Raw genomic sequence first — 8,188 nt, 5'->3', positions numbered from 1 at the left:
AATTCTAAAAGAACATTTATTGTATTTCCCCATTATGTCGACAGCAAAGCCGGTGCCATTTTTCATCTTCGAGCTTTCAATAAATACTGCTTAATACTCTAGTCCACCGAAACTTTTCTAGACATGCCTTTCTCGGATCTCTCTATCATATAGTCCGCGAGAACCAAATCACTGAGGATCCATGTGCTATTTTTATGGCCACAGCATAAATCCAAATCAAGGTTGAATATGCTTTTTGATGTCATATACATTTCATATTCACCCATAAGTAGAATAATATGCTATGGTGTTATTGTTACAACTGATTGCAGATCCAATTCATAGCGTTACAAATTCGTTTGAGTTATTATAGGCGTAGTAAGCATTAAACTCTTTTTCCAAATATCCTGTGTAGGAATACTCCTAAATACCTCGCTTCACTATCTTAAGTAAGTTCCACTCCTTCGATTTTGTTGACGGGAAATTCACACTGGTGAAAAGAATAAGATCCGTTTTCTAACGGTTGATCTTCGAAGGTGTGAAGAAATTAGTCCAAGAGCTGTATCACATCATCGGCGTTTGCCGTTCCTCAAAATGCTTCAGGATCACGTTAACCTCCAGCAACGATAGTGGGGGTGATAATACTCCGCCTTGCGGAATCTCCCAGTAAGCCCCCATGTTGTGTTCCATGTTCAAAACAACCGACTATGTCATGAAATGTGCTCCCAACAGATTTATTCTTGAAGTAGACATATTCAGCACCACGTTTCCATTACACATATTCTTCAAGTGCAGATGTATTAGTAGCTTTAATGTTTTCAGTAAAAATTACAGATAAACTAATTGGACGAAAATCCCTCGGCTTCGAGTGGAAATCATTATTGCTTTGGGTATAAATATTACCCTAATCTATGTCTACTCTTTAAGTATGTAGCTTATGATCAGACACCTCTAATATTTATAATCCTGGAGATCATGCTTCAAATAAAAATATTGATCATCAAATTCATTTCTGATATGTCGTCCTATAAATCATGCATATAAACGATTCAAAGCACAATAGTATTGGACTGAATTCTAACGAACACGGATAGTTTCGGTACTTTTGGCCTCTCTCATGTTTCTCTCAGATAATTAAATAGCTGATCATACTCCATCTAAGAAATTCTTTTTCATAAATGTGGATGCAACGATATTAAAAATAACTTGAGCAGTTTTGCATTTAATTTACTGGCCTGCGTAGCAATGCGGTTCGATTCTTCCCCTATTCGCAAAGGCTAGTTCATATTTAGTTGCTTAAACTATCGAACGACAAGAAGAGGCTCATACTCAACTGGGAGAATCCATATCAAAACAGACAGAAAACTGCTATTTTCGGATTTGACATCTTCGAATTTAATGAATTTTACCACACATATTACGGTTCCAAAGGGTTCCTCAAATCTATGACTATTTCATAGGAGAACCATTCCATTTCAAAAATATCGCGATTTGAAAATTTGTTAAAATTTTCTAAAATTATATACACATAATTCAAAAAGAAAATGGTATGAGGACAAATAAACTCTCTACTATATTCGTGCAAAAAAAAAATCAATGGAAAATTGATTAGTTCAGGAGTTATAAATAAAAACGTTATTAAAAGTAAGTTTTTTCAAAAAGAAAAAATTAAGCACATAGAAAACAGAACACAGTTGAATAAATTTCAATTTATGTGGTAAAACACAGGTGCTTAAATTTTTATTTGAATTTATATGAAAAGCGTACTTTTAATAACGTTTTTCTTTATAACTCCTGAACTAATCGAGTCTCCATCGAAATTTTTTTTGCACGGATATAGTAGAGAGTTTAGGTGTCCTCATACCATTTTCTTTTTGAATTTTTAACACCGCGATCTTTGATATTTTTTTATATAATTTTCAAATCGCGATATTTTTACATCGGAATGAGTTTCCATTGAAAATGAGTTTCCATTGAGTGGTAAATTTCATTAAAATCGGAAAAGGTAAATCCGACTGCTGTCTGCTTTGACATGGATCTTCCCAACTGTTTAAAATGTATCCATACTTTTACATATGTCCCTCACTAGGTTGAAAAGGTTCTAATATATTTTTGGCATTTGGAAGAAATATAACTTGCGATAGCGTACTTCAAAACAGAACACATTCATACGAATAGCGATTAATGCTGAAGCTTTGTGTATGAAGTGATGGAAGAGATAATACTTGCCATTAAATATTAAAATCAATAGCTTGGAATACTGCTTTGATGATCTGGCTTGTCTTTGAGATGTGTTACTGACTTCGCTACTCCATATAGTTGAATTATTCAGGATTATTGGATGGTTAAAAATTGTTGAAACTTTAATTTGAGAATTTCTTTGTGAAACGGAAGTGTGATTGAGTATTGGGTGGTTAAAAATTGTTGAAACTTCAATTTGAGAATTTCTTTGCTAAACCGAAGAGTTTTTTCATTGTTCTTTGAATATCACAATACATCTCATACTCATCTTTAAATTCAAACTTTAAAATTGTTTTCAAATTTTCTTAGCTCATTATACCAGATCATTGAAGGGTTAAAAAAACATATCTGCAACGGAAATAAATTCAATTTGTCTGCATTCATGTGGAAAATAAATTTATATATCCAGAGTACCAAGTAAGTGGTAGTCGAAGATGTAGAAGCAGCCATAGAAGCACCAGTATTTTCATGATTGGTATACAAAACTTTTGATATTTACACCAAACAATACAAATCAAAATCGAAAACAACTACAAATAATTTTGAATACAAAACTAAAAAAGCCAAGAAAAGAGGCCAAAAAAGGAAACGGAAGTTCATTTGGTTGTTATGAAACTATTATCCCTTTGAAAGAAAGAGTTAGAGAGATAGAGAAAACTTCTGGACTAAACTTTGTTAATAGTAAATGTGTTTATATGTTAATAGTATTGATTTTAAAAGGACTTTAGCTTTTTTATACTTCAACTTGTGGTATATTGTATTGAAAAGGGAAATCTGTTTTATTTAGGCTTAAATTTTCCCAAAGAAAAGTTATGTTTATTGGTGTGTACGAGGAACATGGTAATTTTAATAATGTTTATAATCCTTTTGACACCTCTAGTATCCTGTAACCCCTTTTCATACATATTGTTCTTGGCTGGTATTCGAAAGAATATGGAAATCTAAAGACTAAAAAGTCAATTTGCCAAAATATGTTTCAGGTTCATAAGTGACAATGGCAAAAATTTGCATATTGTTGCTAAAACATGTTCAACGTTAACAACGACTTGTATGAGATGTGTTCAAAAACAAGACAATGACAATGCCAAACCAGGAGAAGGGTAAACAACAAAGGCACACCAGTATTCAACCAATATCTAGGAAACATGCCACCAACAATAAAGTTGATAGAAAAAAGGAAGTCAACATGAAACAAACACCAATTCACTACTTTTCTTCTGTTGTCAGAGAAAACGAGCAAAGAAACATGAACTAATTTTCACGTTGTGTCATATCGATGATGACTGAAGAGGAAAGCACATGCAGGCTTATATATGACTGCATGCTAAAACACCATTCATGACTGAACAACAACCAAAAATAAGAACGTATGAACTGAACGAAAAAAATCCAAAGAAAAACATGATTATAAAGCATACAAACATACAACAACAACAACAACAACAATATTAATGCGAAAGATGCCAACAAGGAAATGCATATTCATACATGCAAAGTTGATTTTCCAACAAACAAACTATTTTTTTTTTCATAAACACCCCCTACTCCATTATAAACCCACCTACAAAGAGATCAGGGAGAGTGGAAGATGGGAAACAAATACATGACCGGATATGAAATAACATGATAAAAGCATATGTTCCTAGAAAAACAAATGCGCTCTAGCCATAAGATACTTCGTACCAAAACCACAATTTTCGAGTTGTTAAACTATTAATGGCTGAAACTACAAATGAAAATGTCAAGTGATTTGGAAGGATGAAAAAGAAATGCACAAAACTCTAAAGCAAATGGTAAACATATAAGTATTTACTTGAATTTCATGCTAAAACTTAGTCATCCTAGAGGATACACTAAAAAGAACTTTAATGTTTTATCTACTATATTGTTGAACCTCCAGTCGGTTCGTGATTAAACTCCGGCTTGTCTAGGGTCCCTTTGACAATTCATCATAGAAGACTCACAGCGCATCATCGTCTCCAAATTATTCAATTGAAAAATAATTTTGTTGAGCTGAAAATTTTAGGTTCAGGACTTGTCAACTTAGATCGAAAATATCACATCTCTGGATGTTTTTCTTTGGGGTTATGAGAAGACAAAGTTCATAATTCAAGAGATACTGGTGAAAATGCACATTTGGGCAGAATCAACATTTTTTGGAAATTAATTTTTGAAATCAGATGGGAAAGAAAAAAATGGCACGTGTTTAAAAATTTTACATGTCGAAAGTACCCTAATTTGATCTCCCATAGCGCCGCCACTGGAACATTTGTAGGGCCCATTTCAAATACTCCTTGGCTACGCCCACGTCAAATTTTATTCTGATCGGACCAGCCATTTAGAACCTACAACGTAGTAGCGTCCAACATTTGAATGAAATTATTATTCAAAATTTAATATTAAAGAGATTGTTCTTTCGGGCCATACTTTGAAGTGTTTTATTTAAAAGACACAATGCAAATTGATTGTTGTTTTCAGAAGATTGCAGCTGTTCTTTAACGCTTTTTCTGTGGGTAATAAACTTCCGACTGATACAGCTGTTGTTGCTGAGTTGACAATCTTTGGTTGAGTAGGACACGGATTTGTCCGGATCAAAAATCCAATTGTCGTGGGAATGAAGTTTTCATGTGAAGAGTTCCGGTGTACTACCTACCTCCCCTCTAGCTCCTACTCTTCCAATATTCCATGTAAATATTCCCTGCCACCTAGTTTTGCCTAGTGTTGCTATTTGCACACTCTTATCCCGACTTAGTGCCCTTTTCTCCTGCCTCATGCGGATATAAATCCTAGTGAAGATAAGTAGAATGTAAATTCTTGCTGATTAATAACCAGACCCTTTCCATTCTAATTTAGGACTGCTGTTACTAATCCAGTTTAATCTGTGTTATTTGTTTATCTCTATGTGTTCTTGACATTAAATCTTCATAGATAATTTATCGACATATTCCAGTTTTATCCGACTAGTGATTGGTCCCACTTCTGTTTTGTGTGCAGCACATTCTAAACATGTCACAAATCATATTAATGGCTGTGTTAGTTACATTACAGAGCCATACATGACCCCAGATGTGACTTAGTATTGTTCGGTGCCATTGTTGCTTCCGTAAACTACTTATAATTTCTTATCCCGAAGTAATCCATTAGTAGATCATGGATGTGTCAGACATTTTTTACCAGAACTCCTTCTCTCCAACCTTTTGCACGAGACAACGTCAATTGTTGATCAAACTTTTTGAAATCCAAATTGCAACCCTGTTATGGATCCTTATTCTTCGTGATATGGTATGTTACCTTACACTAGCTTTTGAATTGTGTATATGTTTGGCAATAGCATTTCCCAAAGACTCTCTGCAGAGTGTTCATGAAGAGAGTAGTTTTGGCGTACTTAACTCCTGGCCCCGATGCTGTACTATCTTCAATATATTCATACTGGGTGCCCCGATAGACTAGTCAATAGTGTGCTGGACTATTAACCTGAGGATTGTGGGTTCGATTCCGCCAGAGACTCTGGGTGTATCTGCAGACAAGCCACATGCTTCGCAATTAAAAAAAATATAAAAAGCTTTATCCAATTCTACAAGTACAATGACTAACAACCTACCAGAATTCCCTCGCTCTATCCTTTTACTTTTAGCACGAGATAGCATTCAGCGCTGTATCCAACCATCTTGACGGATTGCATCTATGACAGGGGATCCATTATATTTCAACTATTGGCATGATATTGGCGGTGCGATAATGGCTCATCCCTAGGTTTGTTGCTTTTTGATATCAGGACTAGCTTTTCAGTTGTCAATATTCTTGAGTTTTGCTTTATTCAATTTCATCTGACAATGGCATTCCACATCTAACATGGCTTTGCTTTTTTGGGAAATGGAAGCTAATATTTGTTCTGCAGGTCCTAAACTAAATGCTGCTGAGTCGATAAACTACTCTGTATTGTTTGGGAACTCGTGGCTTACGGTTTGTCGTTGATTGATGAAGTTCATATTCTATTGTTAATATGATCATCTCTTTAAGATGATCGCTTACATACCGATCGATAAGTCGCAATGAAGTTGTCTTTAATAGACCACTTCATATAAAGGTATAGGTCGTTAAGAAGTTCTACATCAAGTGAAGCAAATGATTCCAACAGGATGTAACCTCTGGAATTGATATATTTGCTTCCAAATTTAGTAGCCTACGCATTTTATTCTCTAGCACAATAGGGTATTTCGTTCTAGCATTAGCGAATAGTTCAGTCAACCTTTTTCGGAATATTATACGTGTTAGGCACCTCAAGCCCCCAATTTAAGCTTGCTTTGAAAAGACCTTTCTTTCCACGATTTGCTATCACTACTCTGTTATATCTTATTTGGTTCATTTCTTGCGTGTATTGTTATACATCCTGACATTTCGGTATTGGGTGCTTCCCTGCCTTGTTAAACTAGTAATCTCTAATGCTGACTAATATATCCATGGCTCTCCTCAGATTATATTCTTCTGCTCTAGGCCTGATTTACTGATTAGCTTATACGCCGTCTACTATCTATTGTTACTCTGCTATTTGAACTTTTATTGTGTTACTATCTGTCAACATAAATAAAAACCCATCACCTGATCCTGACTGAACGCCTCGATCGACCACATCGTCTTCCGTATAATTTGAAACGAAATAAGCAGAAAGGATGTAATCCATCTAAAACAATGAATGGATTATACATATTTTATAGTAAAGTGTGTCCTAATTAATTGTCTATAATTAAATAATTAAACTAATTCCAAGAATTAAGAATTTCACAATTTAATGTGTGGAAAAACTGTCATTGCAAAACTGGAGGCCCTCTATCATAAAATAATTTAATAACTCTCATATCAGTTCTAGCTAATTTCATATTTAAACAACATTGTAATAAAGATGAAATTTAAATTTCTTCCTTCATTAAATATGATTTAACCTATAAAAAATTCTACAGGGAAAAGTAGCTTTTCTTTTCAAATACATATTTTCCTTTATTTATAAATAAGAGGATATCTACTTAAATTATGAAAACAACTACTTACTTTAAAGCAAATATGTATAGTAAAAGTATATTTTTGCAAGTACTTACTTGCAAGTTCAACAACAATAAGGAGAGCATGTATATGCACTCAAACGTATTTAACATAAATTGTAAACTATTTTACATTTATATTTTGCATACACAAATGTATTTACATATTTACTTATATTCGTACTGATAATAGTTATTTAATTTTAAATATTTAAACTGATTTTACAATTCAATGCCTTTTTTCTACGTGCAAGAGGTTTTCTTGCACCAGCATGTATGTTCATGTTCATGTATTTTATAATATTTTGTATGCAAAACTGCAGTAGAGTATTGGGTAAATAATATTTAAAATAGTAACTACTCGTAATGTAGAGCTTATAATGAATTGTGTGGTTAAAAAATAAATTCACATAATTTTATTGAAATTCTACTCCAATATTGAAAAATACTACCTACAATCAATGATTGAAATGATATGTTGATATGCAGCATAAGAGTATGTTGTACAGGATGAATGACAGTGACAAGGGAAACTGGTTTTATAAATCATGGATATTCGAGAGTCAGGCTATTATAGCACACAAATTCAATGATCACAAACAGTTCTTCCTCCCTCGACAAAGAGAAGTGTTCAAAGTCGACACATTCTTTACCATAATGATATTCGCAGAAATGTAGGCACCCAATATAACGAAAATTCTCACTGAAAGAATGAAGAATCGAGCCGTTAAAGATCGGCTTAGTAAGTCTCAGAGATCTGCGTCATATAAATGCCACAAGGAATGACATCAAGTTGAATGCAAACAATCTTTACTCTCATCATTTGAAGATTAGATCAAGAGCCTGCTGCATTCTTTCCAATATCGTTAAGTCGTTAAGCCCGGAAACTTACATATCGCTACCTTAATATAGAAACGCCCTAACTAACATTT

This window comes from Calliphora vicina, chromosome 2 (assembly GCF_958450345.1).
Source record: "Calliphora vicina chromosome 2, idCalVici1.1, whole genome shotgun sequence".
In the NCBI taxonomy this organism is placed as follows: Eukaryota; Metazoa; Arthropoda; class Insecta; order Diptera; family Calliphoridae; genus Calliphora; species Calliphora vicina.
Note: the sequence above shows the minus strand (reverse complement) of the source record.